An 18,288-nucleotide genomic window follows, 5' to 3' on the forward strand; every position below is an offset into this window, starting at 1 on the left:
CAAAGAGGATGTATTTGTAGTTGTGTATTTAAATATGTTTGATGGGCATGGAGCCCTGTTTTATATGCCAGATGTATTTTAATAGGTTTCACATGTTCATTTAGCTATAGATTTAGGGGAAATTCTGTCAGTTTTTCAGGTTACATCAATCTCTATAGGTTAGAGATGGGTGTGATATTTTGTGGTATCAGAGCATAGGTTTATAGATTCTGTAGACCTTTCTAGTGTTGGTGTTGTTGATTATCTCTTGATGTTCCCTTCCTTATCTTATTTGTAGGACAATGCCGCCCAAAGTAGTATGTCACACCTTACCCCTCTGTAAGGTATAACATGATCCCATAGTATACCTAATGAATTACTAAATTTTATCTACCGATAACTCATTAAATATACTACAAGAGATTTTAAAACAATTTTCTTACTTTTTGAAAGTGGTGAGCATTTATAGTAGGTATTAAAAACGTTTAATTGAAGTTTAAAAGTTAGATAAAATTTTTGAATATTTTTATTTTTGTGCAAATTTTATAAAAATTTTGACAGAGTACCGGCTGTAATTGAGAAAAATCAAAATTTTTGACATGTAAAAAAGTACTTCCTATAATTCACTTCATCAAAATCAACCACCATCACAACTCAAATCAACACAATTCTTCTCAACTCCACAATTCAAGTTAATTTTCAACTCAATTATTTTCAAAACTAATATTAAAGAATTTTATTCACATTCCATTAAAGAAAAATTGATTTACATTCATCGGTCTAAATTTACAGCAGAAAATCCAAAATAATATTATTACAAGTTCTGTATAACTGCTCAATACCAATTTACAACATGTACATATAGTCATATACATCAAAATAAATATGTATAAAGGGTATAATTTAATACCCGGCAGAATCTCAAAGTGTAGCACAGTAGTCCTTAGCAGCTCACTCGGCTGCTTTACTAGTCTCTCTACCTGCGATAGCAATAAAAAACCATCGCTAAGTACAATGACTTAGTGGTGCACAACATAACAAAATACTAATTTATTCATATATTAAATCACAATTATTCTAAATACCATGCTGAAATCATTAAACAGATACAAAAATACGATTTACAATTTTAGTCAAAGAATGTCTCACTTATGAAGTCACTAAACAATTTTTAGAAATTCACATAGTTATGTCATGCCATCAATATATTATTCATCTCAACAGCCAAAGGCTTATAAGGAATACCAAGGCTAGCTAGCTCAATCTATGGGCACCCATTTAAATTTTTTCCTCTACTGGCATACACCTCAACACTTCAGCCAAAGAGGGAATACAAAACTAATTCCTCCCACTAGTCAAGCTAGTGAGGCATTCAAGCATTTGGTCATGACACTGTAGTTTCAAACTTTTTAAATAGTTTTCTAAACATTAAAAATTGCCAATCATACACATACAGTTTATTTTTCCAACAATTTAGGTCAAAAGCATATTATTCCTTTCAATCACAATTTTCAATACAATTAAGTCACAATTCATTTCACACAAATTAGAAAAGAAAATTTAAAGATAATTTTTATGTTGTGCACAAACCTCGTATGAGTCGCCTCTTGGCCTTGACTCGATGTTTCCTTTCCCTTCTCAGTATTCTTTTAAACTGAAACACACAATTTACAGTGTTTCAATATCACAACTTATAATAAATCCAATAAATAAATTCATGTCTACTAAATTCTAGCCCTAATATGCTTAAATCACGTTCTTTAAAATTTGCATTTCGGGGTTACTATTCATGGCACTATTCAAGCCAAAATGTTTATTTTCTTATGCTTAATAGGTATGTAAATTCTAATTACACCCACATACCACATTTTGGGTGCCTAATTTATTGGTTTAGGTTGTCATTTCAATTTCTAACTCTCCTAAGAGAAATTGTCATTTTTCAGTTTTGATCCCTATTTTGCACTATTTCATTGGTCTAATTATTGTGGAAATTTGGCTAATTATTCTTCATAAAAGTTGTTTTTTATTGTCTTATCTTTAATTTCTTTTTTGAATCACTCCATTTGGAGTTTTGTAGTCCAAGATATGGTCATTTTTCTAAGGCTGGATGGATTGGTTTTTAACCCAGAATTCTGAGCACTTTATTGGTTCTGGCAGTTTTGGACAATTAACTTTGGGTGATAAAATAACTTTGTTATAGGCAGAATTTGGTTTATTGTTTTTCATGAAAGTTGTAGTGCTATGTCATAGCTTTCCAATGCCACAAAAATCAAGTCATTTGGACCTGTCTAGAACAAGTTATGGCTAAATGAACAAACACTGTTCATTTGATCATTTCTGTATAATAACAGTGCACATTACCCAGATTTGACATAATTGTTCACTATCTTAATGTTTTCTGGGCATGATTTCTGTGTGAAAATTGTGTCATTATGTGTCTATTTTCATTCCCAATTGGCCTCACACCAATTGGGTTCGTAAAATTTCAGTTTTGGTCCCTGAAAGGGACCTAGGTCAAACTGCCAGATTGGGACCCCTAACCAATCCGAATTGTATTTTGTTTCCACTCATTTCAACACATCACAATTGGTCCCGATTGACCATTTTTAACCTCAATTAGGGTCAATTGCATCAATTGACCATTTCCTACCATTTTTCTCCCAATTTCAAGAACTCAAGAACCCTAATTTACACAATTCATTCAATTAATGAAATTAAAGTACATAATCAACATCTATACACTTAATTCAACTTCTCTACCACTTTAATTCCATCAAATTCAAGCAATTTCTATTTCCCTTAAGGCTGGCCGAAAATCCCACTTAGTCCCCCATAATGGTTTTGTTTGAATTTTCACTCTAATTCGAAGTTAACTAAAAATATGGAAATTAAACAACAAAATTCAAGTTTAATCACTAACCTCTTATGTGCTCTTTCTTTTCCTCAATTTCTCCTTCTTTCTCCTTCTCTTAGTCTTTCAATCTTCTTATTTATGGTGAATTAAGAGTTTTTGAGGGTTTAGGGTTGGAATTTATGGGACAAAACCAAGTTATTCAAGCTTAAAAAGCTTATTAATGGAGGAAAGTATGGAGAGAGAGAGAGAGAGAGAAAAGTTTGGGGTGCCGGCCACCTTTGGTGAGGAAGAAGGTGAATTAATTCTTTTGATTTTCTTTTATTTTTATGTCTTTATTAAGTGTATTTGACTTGGTCAAAAATTTCCATTAATTAAAAATTGAATTATGATGTCATAGTGAGGTAATTTTGATGATATAATAAATCCTTTCCTTTCTTTCTTGTTTTTCCTTTAAATTTTCCCTTCTTCTTTAATTTCATTCTCTATTCCGAAATTTTCATTTCTTCAATTTTATTGGACAATTAGGTCAGGAGTCACAACTAGGGGTGAATTGACCAAATTGCCCCTTTCCGGTTTGACCCAGTTTATAAATAATTCGGTATTTCTTTCGGAACTCTAACCTAATTATTTAACCTACTTATTAACCCTTTTCTGTGATTTTCTCTTTTTCACTACCTTCGCAATAGTCCTTAGGTGCCTTAAATGGGGTTCTAATCCCCTTAGTTCGGATCGACACTGGTCACCGGAACAGTAAAATATACCAGGCTATGCATATAGGGGTGTTACAATTCTCTCCTCTTTAAAATAAATTTCATTTCGAAATTTTATCTGGCATCAGTCTCTGAACAGCTGTGGGTGTTGTCTCCTCATATCCCCTTCTCGTTCCTAAGTAGCTTCTTGGCCTGAGTGATCATTCCACAGCACTTTAACCAACGGTGTCTGCTTGTTCCTTAGCTGTTTCACCTCATATGCCAGAATTTCAATAGGTTCTTCCTCATATGTGAGGTCTGGATTCACTTCAATCTCTTTTACTGGTAATAAATGAGATGGGTCGGATCTATACCTCCTCAACATGGACACTTGAAAGACATTATGTATCTTCTCTAACTCTGGAGGTAGTGCCAGTCGGTATGCCAAGGGACCCACTCTATCCAAAACCTCATATGGTTCAATGAAATGAGGACTCAGTTTCCTCTTTCTGCCAAATCTCATAATTTTCTTCCAAGGAAAAACCTTAAGGAATACTTTATCACCTACTGTATATTCAATATCTCTCCTTTTCATATTAATGTAAGACTTCTGATGGTTTGATGCAGCCTTGAGTTAATCTCTGATCAGTCTAATTTTCTCCTCTGTTTGCTGAATAATTTTTGGGCCAATCAATTTTCTTTCTCCTACTTCATTCCAACACAGGGGAGTTCTGCACTTTCTGCCATATAGAGCTTCATTTGGAGGTATCCCAATGCTTGATTGGTAGCTGTTGTTGTAAGCAAACTCAATCAAAGGCAAGTGTGTAACCCAACTGCCCTCAAACTCAATCACACAAGCTAATAGCATATCCTCCAATATTTGTATTACCCTCTCAGACTGGCCATCTGTCTATGGGTGGAATGTCGTGCTGAAGTTCAATCTAGTTCCTAGGGCTCTCTGAAGACTACCTCAGAATCTAGAAGTGAACCTAGGATCTCTGTCAGATACAATCGATACTAGCACTATATGTAGTCTCACTATCTCATCAATGTACAATTTAGCCAATCTCTCTAGACTGTAATCCATCCGAACTGGCAAAAAATGAGCAGACTTGGTCAATCTGTCAATAATGACCCATACTGCATCATGACTCTTCTGTGTCCTCAGAAGTCCCATCACGAAATCCATAGTTATCCGTTCCCATTTCCACTCAGGTACTGGCAATGGATGTAACAAACCAGCTGGTACTTGATATTCTACCTTCACTTGCTGACAAGTTAGGCATTTAGAGACAAAATTAGCTACATCCCTTTTCATACCCATCCACCAGTAATGCTCCTTTAGCCCTTTGTACATTTTAGTGCCACCAGGGTGCATAGCAAAAGGAGACTCATGTGCTTCCCTCATAATAATCTGTCTCAAGTCAATGTCATTAGGAATGCACATTCAGCCCTGGTGTAACAATAGACCATCATCTCTCATAGAGAATTCGATTTTCTTGCCCAGCCAGACTTCTTCCAGTAGTTTCTGACATCTTTCATTATTCTGAGCAGCCATTCTGATCTAATTAATCAACACTAGCTGTACATGTCATGCAACTACTGTCTGTCCCTCGTCATTTACTTCTAAGCTGGCTTGCAGTGCTTTCAATTCATGCACCATGGACAAAGGAGAAACTCTTAGACTTGCCATAGTCTTACGACTTAAGGCGTCAGCCACCACATTAGCTTTCCCTGGCTGATAGTCTATCAAACAATCATAGTTTTTAATCAGTTTTAATTATCTCCTCTGTCTCAAATTCAACTCTTTCTGAGTGCCCAGATACTTTAAACTCTTATGATCTGTGTAAATGTAACACTTCTCCCCATACAAATAGTGTCTCCAGATCTGAAGAGCAAATACAATAGCTGCAAGCTCTAAGTCATGTGTCGGATAATTCCTCTCATGCGGTTTTAGCTGGCGTGATATATATGCAATGACATTTCAATCTTGCATCAGTACACAGCCTAACCCATTGTGAGAAGCATCACTATAAACTATGTATTCTTTACCCGGGGTAGGTAAAGTCAGGACTGGAGCTTCTGTCAAACATCTCTTCAACTCATCAAAACTCTACTTGCATTTATTCGTCCACTAAAATTTCACATCTTTTTGAAGCAGCTTGGTTAGTGGAGAAGCCAACATAGAGAAACCATTCACAAATCAGCTGTAGTTTCCAGCTAAACCCAGAAAACTGTGAATTTCTGTGACATTCCTGGGTGGCTTCCAATTAAGGATAGATCCTATCTTGCTAGAATCTACCTTAATGCCTTATGCTGATACTATATGCCCCAAAAAGGATATTTCCTCCAGCCAAAATTCACACTTTGACAATTTGGCGTATAGCTATTTCTCCCTTAAGGTCTACAGTACAATCCATAGATGTCTATCATGCTCCTCTGCACTCCTCGAGTAGACCAATATATCATTAATGAATACCACCACAAACTGATCGAGGTATGGTATGAAGATAGTGTTCATCAGATCCATAAAAAGCAGCTGGAGCATTAGTTAACTCGAATGGCATGACCAGTAACTCATAATGGCCATATCGAGTTCTAAAAGCAGTTTTAAGGATACTCTGCTCTTGCACCTTTAGCTGAAAATAACCCGATCTCAGGTCAATTTTGGAGAACATAGCTGCACCCCTCAACTGATCAAACAAGTCATCAATGTGGGGCAATGTGTATCTATTCTTTATTGTCACCTTATTCAACTACTGGTAATCAATAAACAAGCAGAGGGTGCCATATTTTTTCTTAACAGACAACATTGGGGCTCCCCAAGGTGACACACTAGGGCGAATAAAGCCCTTATCAAGTGACTCTTGCAACTGTATCTTCAACTCTTTCAACTTTATTGGTGCCTTCTGTATGATGTTATGGAGATTGGGTCCACACCAGGTATTACATCAATCTCAAACTACACCTCTCTTTCCGAAGGTAATCCTGAAAACTCATCAGGGAACACATCCAGAAAGTCACATACTGTAAGGATGTCCCTCAATGCTGGACTCCCCACTTGGGTGTCTATCACATGTGCCAAATATGCTTCACACCCTTTTTTTATCATCTTCCTGGCTAGTGCAGCCGAAATGATGTTTGATGGCAATAACTGCCTCTCCCTGTGTATTACCACATCACCGTACAGAGAGAGACCAAAAGTGACTGTCTTCAGTCTACAGTCAATCATGGCGTGATGCCTAGCTAACCAATCCATGCCCAAGATGATGTCATAATCTCTAAAGGGCTTTTCAATCAAATCTGACAGAAAAACATGTCCTTGGATCACCAAAGAACAATCTTTATACATTTTATTGACCCTGACCTCTTATCCTAACGGACTAGTTACTAGCACCTCAAAATTCATTTTGACACACGAAACAGCAAGGGAACTAATGATGCTAGCACTAACATATGAGTGGGTACAACCCAGATCAAACAACACAAATACATCCTGATCAGAGATAGAGAAGGTACCGGCCACAATGTCAGAAGTTTGAGCTTCTTCCCTCTGTCTCGTCGTGTAAACTCTGGCCAGAGCACTACCTTGTTCTGATTGGTTTGCTGTACCCTGGCTGACTGAGGTGCTGCCCTGACCTTTGCCTCTATCTCTGCTAACTGGTTGTGAACCTCTGGTAGCAGAACTCTGAATAGACCCTTCTGTAGTAGTAGGAGGTTGCCCAAATCTATAGGCACTGGTACAGTCTTTAGTAAGATGTCTTGTACCCTCACAGTTAAAATAAGCTCCTGTAGCCCAGTAACATATCCCACCATGGGTCTTGCCACATGTCTCACAAGGGCGGGGAGGGTGAGATCTCCTAGTCGTCTGCTGACCAGACCAAGGGGGTCTCTGCCCAGAAAATCTACCCCTACCAGACCTTCCACCTCTGCTTGATCCCCTAAATTTCTTTCTTTTTCCAGTATTGCCACTGGAACTTTGATCCACTGCCTTTTCACTTTTCTCTTTTCTTGATTTCTTTGTTTTCTCTGTTTTCTCTTTCACTGGTGTCGCTTCTGATCAATTCTTTCTAACTCAAGCGCTTGAGAAATGAGCTCAGAGAAGTTATTATGTCTAAATCCAACCACTTGCATCCTCAGATTGGGCTTCAAACCGGTGTCAAACCTCTTACATCTTTCTATGCTGGTTGAAAGTAAACTCCCTGCATAGTGGCTCAGGCGGGAGAACTCCCTTTCATATTCTGCTACTGATCTACTTCCTTGTTTCAGACTTAAAAATTCCTGTAGCTTCTGGTCTACATAAGCATCTGGGATGTATTTTTATCTGAACTCTCTGAGGAAGTCATCCCAGGTTAGTACTAGAGGTTCCATCAAACTATGGGGGATGGTTTTCCACCAATCATACGCATCTCCCTGCAGCAGTGACACTGAATACTCGAATTTCAATTCATCCGTGCAGTACAGTTTCTTGAACACTCTGTCCATTCTCTCCAACCACTGTTCTGCCTCTAAAGGGTCCACTGTATCCTTAAACTCTATAGCCCCGTACTTCAGTAGTTTATCATATTGTCTGACTGGAGTCTGAGGTTGTACTACCGGTGTCTGAAGTGGAGCTTGAGCAGGCATGCTTCCAGACATCTGTTGGAACATCGTAACCATCTGCTGAGCAAATTGTGTAGGAAACTGCAGCATTTGTGGGGCTAGTGCCACTAAACCATTGACATTTTGAAGGGCTGGGGCTTCCCATTGTGCTTCAGCCTCTACAGATTGCTCAACTGAGCGGTCCCCTTCTTCCATTACAATTTGGGGTAGGATATCTCCTAAACAAATAACACAAGGAGATTTTCCTCCATTAGTTCATATTTATAATGTAATGCACTGTATGTATCAAATAAGGACATTGAGCAGTTGTACTTATCAAAAAAAGCTATGTAAATTTTGTGACACCCCTTACCCGTGTACAGTATACCCGAGTAAGTAATGCCACACGGTGTACCGGCATACTCTAATATACCTTAATTAATTTATATCATACCTTTGAATATAATTTATGAAACATACTTTATTTAAGCCATTTATCGAAAATATTATTTATTTGAGGTTCCGAAAATTTTAAAGAAAATCCGGCAGAGTACCGGCTAAAAATGGAGAAAACAGTTCTTCGGAACCTGTTAAAAACACTTCCAAATAATTTTCCAAACAATCCCAACTTCAATTCATCAACAAAGTCTCAATATCAAGATCTCAACAACATTTCAATTTCAGTTCTCAATCATCATTTCTCAGGGTACTCATATGTATAAACAACAAATAAATACTCAAATTACTTCCATACATAACCATAAATCTTCATTATTTACATGAACCTCAAAATACATTACACAAGTTTAATTACATATGAGAAAATCAAAATTTAATACAGAATGCCAAAATGACACCTAGTGTCCTACCAATGCACTGCAGAAGTTGAGGTGACACGGACACTGTGCAGAACTGCAGGATGGACTCACCCAGTCTGCGGTCTACTGGGCTCACGATCTGTATCTCCAGTACCTACACATGGAAAAAGCAACGCGCTAAGCAATAATGCTTAGTGGTGCAATAATAAAATAAAAAGAAATAGCAGGAAATAAATATGTAACGAATGTATATGTTTTATTTGTTTAGTATTTGTATATCATTTACTTTGTCCACTTTTATTCATTTGGTTGCCCAAGTAACCTACGCTAGACGATTGGACTGGATAACGGGTAAACTGGCACTGGGTATCTAGTACCTCGGGCCGTCACACCATCGGTCACATATGCATCTCGGCAGTGCAATGTAGGCTACCAAGTCAGAATAATCTCAGGCACAAGGCCAAATCTCGATGCAAGGTCAGAATGGCTAAAAGCCATAAAATCGCGGAATGGCATATTGCCATGTGCAGTACTGCTAACTGAACCCTATTGGCATGCCAAACTATCCAAACCAATCTTGTTAGGTATACTAGGGCATTTGAAACTTTTAAATTCTTTAATTTATGAATTTCAATTTTTGGTGTCACTATTCACCTCATTGGTCAACAAAAATGTTGACTTTTGGATAGAAAATAGGTACATTAGTTTTGGCACTCCCAACATACCACATTTTACATTTGAAACTTGTTAGAATTGGTCACCATTACCATTTCTAACTTAAAACCAAGAGGGCAGAAAATTTCAGTTTTTGAGCCTAAGTTTACTGTTCCATTAAACACTGTTACAGTGGAAATTTGAAGAAATGGAAAACATGAAAGTTGTTCCTTATTTTATCTACTTGAATTTCCTTTTTTGAATCACTCCATTTGGAGTTTTGTAGCTCCAGATATGGTCCAAAAACCACAACTGGCCGGATTTCCATTCTGCAGAAATTACCATATCTACAGTAACATGAACAGTAACTAGAATCACTTGGTTGGATGGGTTTTGGCCATAATTTGGGGTAGGTTCCTTCATGAAAGTTGTTTGTCTATGTCTTAACTTGTTGCTGTAAAAATTTCAAATCAATTGACCAAATCTACAGTGAGTTATGGCCAAATGAACAGTTACTGTTCATTTGGTCAATTCTGCAGGTGCTGTTGCAGGGTATCCAGATTGGGGCCAAGTTTTGGTCCTCTTGCTTTGGTCTTTTGGGCATGGTTTCTTCAGCAAAAATGTGCCATTATAAGCCTAGTTTCATGTCCAATTGGCCAAACACCAATTGGACCAACACAGCCAAAGATATGGCTGTGCAAGTTGACTGAAATTTTAATCACCTTGCTGCTGTCTTTAGGCAGCCTACACATTCACTTTGCCATGCATTATTTCAGTCCAAATTGTGGTCAACTTACCTAAAATGGTCACTAATTGACCATTAGAGTGTTCTTTAACAATTACATAAGTCAAGTCAAGTTTTCTCTCCTAAACCCTAGCTCAAATTCATAGTTTTGTACAAACTACCCTAGTTAACTAACTAAATTAATATCCTTATGTTTATATACTTTAAACTTGATTTGTAGTTCATTCCAAGTCAATCAAAAACACCCAATTCTATTCCTTCCCTAGGGCAGCCGAAATCCATGGGGTGCATATACTCAAATTCTATTCATTTAAGTTACAAAATCTCACTTATTTCAAGTCACCTTCATGGATTAAAAGAGGTTTATATACAAATATGCACTAACCTTTAAGTGGCAGAATTTTCCCAACTCAAAACTTCACTTTCTTTCCTCTTCTTGGCTGCCAAAAGCTTTCCCAAGAGATATGGTCAAGTTTTAATGAAAGAAGTTAGGGTTTAGTGGTGTAACAAGGGAGAAATTAAGCTTTGGAAGTGAGGTCTAATGGAGGTTTAGGGCAAGCATAAATTTCGGCTGGAATTGGAGAAGAAGAAGGCAGCTGAAATTTTGATTCTTTTGTCTTGGTTTGTCTCTTTTATTGGTTAATTAAAGGGTTGTTTAATTTTGATTGGTTATGGCTTTTAAATGACCACACATTATGTCATAATTTGCTTTTTATTTCATTTTTCTTTTCTTTTCATCACTACTCATTTTCAATTTAATTTCTAGTAATGTTTATTCATATTTTATATCATATTAATTATTTACTCAACTGGACAAGTCGGCCAAAAATCACCTCTGAAGGCAAAATGACCAAAATGCCCTCCATTTGGCTTAACGGGTCAAAATTGTCTATACCGATTGAAAAAATTTTCTAGGTATTTTCTTGGCATTCTAATGCCATGGGAACCTCAATAACCCTTCTCTGGAGTCCCAAAAATTATTTTATAATTTTTTCCCTGGGTCTAGGACTCCTCGTTGCGAGAACCCCAACTTCCCTCTGGTTACCCATCGCTTGGGCACCGGCTCGTTTAACTCGGTTGTATTTTATTTCTAAAATTTTTACTAAATTTTTCTTATTAATATTTGAGTTAATTATGGTCCCTCACTTTGATTTAAATATTTTTCCGACGTTTCTAGCTGTCCGACCGACACCGATCACCAATAAAGAGAATGTACGTAGTTGCTACAGGGAGGGTGTTACAACTCTTCCCCTCTAATTTAAATTTCGTCCTCGAAATTTACCTGATGCAAACAGTTGAGGGAACTGCTGCCTCATCGTCTCTTCACTTTCCCAAGTTGCCTCCTCGGTGTTGTGGTGCCTCCAAAGCACTTTCACCAGTGGAATCTGTTTGTTCCTCAATTCTTTTACTTCCCAAGCTAGGATCCGTAGAGGTTCTTCTTCATAAGTCAAATCCGGTTGTATTTCAATTTCTTCTCTGGAGATGACATGTGAAGGATCTGAGCGGTATCTTCTGAGCATGGATACGTGGAACACATTGTGGATCTTGTCCAGCTCTGGTGGTAAAGCTAGCCTATAGGCCACTGGACCCACACGTTCAATGACTTCATATGGGCCAATGAACCTAGGGCTTAACTTACCTTTCCTTCCAAACCTCAATACTTTCTTCCACGGTGACACCTTGAGAAACACTTTGTCGCCAACCGCATATTTTATTTCTTTTCTTTTCAGGTCGGCATAAGATTTCTGTCTGTCTGAGGCAACCTTCAGATTGGCTTTGATTAGTTTCACTTTCTCCTCGATGTTTCACAGTGTCCGCCCTACCAATTTGTCTTCGCCCAATTCAGTCCAGCACACTGGAGTTCTACATTTCCTCCCATACAGTGCTTCATATGGGGCCATTTGGATGCTAGCTTGGTAGCTATTGTTGTATGTGAATTCTGCCAGTGGGAGGTATGATGAGAATCAAGCTACATACACGACAAAGGATTTCATCCAAGGTCCAATTATTAGAGCTAGAGCTAAATCACTTCAGAATTTAATTTGTGAAATCATAAGGAGCAAGGATTATAAGCTGGAATGGCATGAAGAAAAATGTAAAGGATTAAATTTGGTGAAAATTATGCTTAGAAGTGACCAGGTGTCATGTGGAGCATTAGATTACATAGAATAACCTGTGGACATACATGCACCAGATCCAACCCATGTACATGTATCTGCTGGCACCTTTTTCAAGGAATATTCCATCTGTTATAACCATCTCTCTTTTGGACTTAAATGCCCTTATTTGCTGCTGTATTAAATTTACTTTTTGTAAGGAGTTTTTAGTATTTTGATAGATTAATTTTTGTTTGGACTTAAAGCTCCTTACAGCTATTACTAAAGTAGGGATATTTTTGTCTTTAGCTTTGAAGCCAAGAGGCTATAAATACAAGTGTAATGAGAGAGTGAAGGACACACTTTGAATATTAATGAGAGATTGTTTCTGCTCCTTTAGTGAGTAAATTGGCTGTTGCCTTTGTTCTTGTGAAGCTCATTAACTTGCTGAGATTCTATCTTGCAAGGTTTAATGTGCATAATATTCTTGGTTTATTCATTCTCCATATGAATTAGGTCAAGAATCCCATTTCTGATATTTTCTTTGAATTACACAACAACTGATTGTCTGGTTCAAAGATTCAAATTCATACATCTTGATTTGGTGCTTTCCATATTGTTCATTTAATTCTTGAATGTGGGTTTTCAAGTTACCAATTACTTGAAGGTTCACATCAGTTTTGGTATAAGAGCAAAGGGACGTCCAAACAAGGTAGATTCTCTATTTGCTTTTTATTATTGGTGTTTCTTACCTTCTTCATATTTCTTTGTTTGGCTCTTGGGGTTTAGTTGGACTGTTTGTTTAAAAATTTGTTTTGTTGGGTTTGTCTTAGGGTTTTTGGTTAATCAAGCTAAATCGATTATTCTAGACATCCATATTGCTTCCTTCATTTTGATATTAAGAATGAGAGATTATCTGTTTCATTGAGTTCTACTTACAAATTTGGCTAAACTGCATCAGATTATTTGGGTGTGTTTAAGGCGTTGGGTGTAAATTTTGGGGTTGTTTGATATCGTTTGCTCACGAACCAAAATTTTGTCGCAGACCCGATCAAATTATGTTCACATAGCAAATAGACCAGAAATTCCTGAAAATTTACAAGGTGCTTATACCCCATATCAGTAGTTCCCATATTAAATTTCAGCTTAAAATTCAACAATTTGTGTAGGGAACCAAAATTTTGCGGCAGAATCGATCAAAATAAGTTCACATAGCAAATATACCCAGAAATTTCTGAAAATTTACCGGGTGTTTATACCCCATATCAGTGGTTTCCAAATTAAATTTCAGCTTAAAATTCATCCGTTTGTATGGGGAACCAAAATTTTGCAGCAGACCAGATCAAATTAAGTTCACATAGCAAATCAGCCCTGAAATTCCTGAAAATTTACAGGCCATTTGTGCCACATTTGAGCTATTCTCAAATTAAATTTCAGCTCAAAATTTAATCGTTTGTGTGGGGAACCAAAATTTTGCGGCAGACACGATTATATTTGATTTACATAGTAAGTCTGTCAAGAAAAGCCTAAAATTCTTGTAGCAATTAGTCAGTATTGGGTTGCATTTGCCTACTCAATTTCAGATCAAAATACACTCATTTGCTTGGTGATCCTAAATTTATGCAATTCTTGGTGTATTGTGTGAACTGCTGGTAATTGTGATAAGTTGGTGGCAAACTTGGATATTTAAGCTTGATATCTCTACTTTAGGTTGTCTCTTTTCCAGCTTGCTACTCTTTTATTTTGGTGTCTTCTTTCTTGATTCCTTATTGCATTACATTTCCATACTTGAGCTTTTCTTTTCTTGACTTCTTGAATCACATTATTGTTTTCTTGATTACTCGTTTTGATCCGTCACGTTCAAGAATTTTATTGTGTGTTAAATTTTTGTGGGTACAGTCTTGGTTTGAGTTACTTGAGTTTGATAAGAACTTGTGGACATAGCCAAGAGAGGTAAAAGGAACAGAGCGGTGAGTTCATAAGAGGGAAAAAGCCTTGTTGAGTTAAACACGAGTGGAGTGTCCTCTGTTGAGTGTAAACACGTAAGGGAGTGAGTGAGGTGTTTTCTTTACACTAACCATTTTCTTGCAGGTCTGAAAACATGTCTAGAAGGGGTGATGGTAGTGAGGGGGAAGGTGAAAATCCATTCTACATGCAGGCTGTCAGACAACAATTTGAAAGAATGAATGTTGTGTGCAATGAAATCATAGATAGGTTGGAAAGATTGGAGCAAAGAGATAGGCAAAATGAGAGAAGGCCAAATAGGAGGGATCTTGTAGTAGTTGAATCTGATGAAGTTGAGGTTGATAACTATGATTTTGAGGTTGAAAGACCTAGGAGGGGTAGATATGAGAGAAGAGTCAAGATAGGAGGAATGGGGATAGGAGGATAAGAAGAGAGGAAAGAGAGAGGAATAGGATAGATGACAATATCAAAAGTATTAAAATGAGCATCCCTTCTTTCCAAGGGAAAAATGATCCGGATGTGTATCTTGAATGGGAAAGGAAGGTAGAAGCTGTGTTTGATTGTCATCACTATTCAGAGGAAAAGAAAGTAAAGTTAGCAGAGAATTTACGATTATGCTTTGGTATGGTGGGATCAAGTGTTGATTAGTAGAAGGAGAAATTATGAGCAATCAATTGCAACCTGGGGTGAGATGAAAACTATAATGAGGAAGAGATTTGTTCCTAGTCATTACTATAGAGAGCTACATCGAGGTTACAAAGATTGACTCAAGGTTCTAAAAGTGTTGAAGATTATCATAAAGAAATGGAAATTGCTATGATTAGAGCAAATGTGGAGGAGGATAGAGAAGCCACCATGGCTAGATTCTTAAATGGGCTAAACAAGGAGATTGCTCATATTGTTGAGTTACATCACTATGTTGAGTTGGAGGATATGGTCCACATGGCTATGAAGGTAGAAAGGCAACTTAAAAGCAAGTCAAAATTTAGAGGAAATGTGTACTTCTTCATCTTGGAAGTCTAACTGGAAGAAGGAGGATAGGGAAAAGGCTTTTAGCAACTATAAGAAAAATGAGGATAAGGATAAGGAAAAGAAGGTGGAGAAGAAATTTGTAGAAAGTAAAGGAAAGGAGGTTGCAACTACTACCCGAAATAGAGATGTGAAGTGTTTTAGGTGTTTGGGCAGTGGACACATAGCTTCTCAATGCCCTAACAAGAGAGTCATGGTCATGAGAGAAAATGGTGAGATAGAAACAGAGGAGGAAATTGTGAGTGATTCCACATCTTCAGGGGAAGAGGATGCAGAAGTAGAATATGCTGCTGAAGGAAGTGCTCTAGTGATTATGAGAGCATTAAATACTCAAGTAAAGGAAGATGTTGGTGATGAATTGCAAAGAGAAACAATTTTTCATACAAGGTGTCTTATCCAAGACAAAGCTTGTAGTGTCATCATTTATGGGGGAAGTTGTGCCAATGTTGCTAGTACTATTTTGGTGTAGAGACTAAGGTTGAGGACTTCGAAACACCCTAGACCCTATAAATTGCAGTGGTTGAATGAATGTGGTGAGGTGAAAGTGTTAGTAGTATGCCCTAGAGCATATCATTTAGTATGTATCTTGTACATATTTTTAATAATAAAAGGCATTTCCACTTTTCCGTTTACATAATATATTTATGTGTAATAGAAAAGGTCCATTGATATTTTGTTAGAAATATTATTCTTAAGTTGTTAAGAATATGAGTGACAATATTTCTAGCACAAAGTATCATAAATAGGTTCACAATCGAGGATACTTCATAATAAGGACATGACTTATCCAGAAAGATTGTATTCATGTTTGTTCCCAAGTTATTTATATGAGATATAAATAAGATGGAATGGTGAGTCTCATCTCATATAACAAACATGATAGGCACTTATAAATGATAAGTAGGCCGAACCAGTGACACTTATGACAAGTACATGGAGTTTACTCTTGTCAATGTTTTGTCATAAATCATATCAGTGCATATAATCTTTAGACCTGAGATAGCATTATCTTGTATATAGGTAGTTTGAGTTTGATATCGCTTTCATACTTGTACTATGTATGGGTATATGGGCATGTGTTGGCTCGCTAGTTATATATGGAGGTAGGTGTTGATCAAGAAGGAATCTGTTCCTCTAAGTAAATAGAGATAAAATCCTATGTTCATTTAATTGTTCTTGATGTTTCAAGTTCTGGCCAGACAGATAGATTTATTCTAAAAGAGTTTCGATGAGAAAAATCTTTTAATCAAGAACTGGAATTAAAAGAGAACATAATATTCATAGCAAATGGAGTTTGACATAAACCATGACTCAAATTGAGTTGGGATTTTGTAACAGAGAGATTCTAGTGCATGGTAACATATGATTATAGGTTCATTTAAGGTAAATCTTATTACTAATTAGGTGGCCATGGCATGCTATGCCAGGTGTTAACCATGGTCTATGAGGTTCATAAAATGATTTAGAGAAATCATTTATGGTAAGAAAGAGTTCTGATGATATTAAGAGTTGATATCATGTCTCATTGCCAATTAGTGGTGAGCCTAGTAAGTCACACACATACACAAGTTATCACCTATTTAAATATGATTTAATTAATTAATTAAAGAGTTTAATTGATTAATTAAATAGATTTGGTTTGCAATTAAATTGCAAAGTCCCTAGCATGACTTGAAACCAAATCTAGATTATTGGATGTGTAGTATAAATTAAATTTATATTTAAAGTGTTTAAATATGAATTTAATTGATGAGAAATTAATTAATAGAGATTAATTAATTAATTTATATTTGATATAAATTAATTAGAAGAAGAAAATAATTATTTTGGGTTAAGAACTCAAAATTAAGACACAGGGGCATCTTGGTCATTTCATTAGTGACACGTGGCACCATGAGATGGTGACACATGGCATGACACATAAGCTTGTCAAATGTTTTTTTTAATCATGTAAGATGATTAAAATCAAGATTAAATATAGGTTTGACACTTGGCACAATGTGATTGGGTCACTTAAACCTAGAGCTAATCAAAAGGTGACATGTGGCTAGGGTTTAATGTGTTAACCTAGCTATTTAAGTGGGGTTATGAAAAGAAAACATAACCAGCAGCCTCTCCTCTCATTTGTCACGCCATTTTGAGCCTCTCCAGCTATTTCTCTTCATCTCTCATCAATTCAAAGAGATTAGCCATCAATCTCTTGAATTAAGAACACTAGAAATTGTTTCTAGTGTCCTGTTTACATCTCTAATCTCTTAAAAGGCAGAACTTGAATTTCTAATTAATAGAAAAGGCTTTAGAAGCTATTCAAGGGCTGCCATAGGTGTTCTTGGTGTGGACAAGCTAGAGGGACAACATCTGGTGTCCTGAAGACGAATCTCAAAGGCGCAGACACGCTGCAGCACATCAAGAGGTTAGTGTAATCGTTCTTGATTTAATCTAGGGCTCTAAAATTAATCTGATTAATTTTAAAATCTTAAATGGCAAATACAGATCCAAAAACATATTAAAAGAGTTTTAATATGTTGTTTATCATTGAAATCAAATAGATAAAAATAAATCTTGCATGGTGCTTGTGACCCTAGGTGAAAATTTTTGAATTCAATGGTATAATCTTGTGTTTTTCACGCCTGCCTTCAATTGGTATCAGAGCCACTATATTTGCCATTTAGATTGTTGATTATATGATTTAATTGTGTGATTTGATCATGAGATGATTGATTCATTGCTGGTTGGATTAAGAGGTGTGGCGTCACACATGGTGAAGCCACCAATGGTGGCGGCAACAATGGTTCCATGGGTGGTTCAAGGTTTGGCTTTTAATTCTGCAATTGTTGTATGATCTAAGGCCTATTCTTTGACTAATTAAAGTGTTTAA

Source organism: Hevea brasiliensis, chromosome 17, assembly GCF_030052815.1.
Source record: "Hevea brasiliensis isolate MT/VB/25A 57/8 chromosome 17, ASM3005281v1, whole genome shotgun sequence".
Classification (NCBI taxonomy): Eukaryota; Viridiplantae; Streptophyta; class Magnoliopsida; order Malpighiales; family Euphorbiaceae; genus Hevea; species Hevea brasiliensis.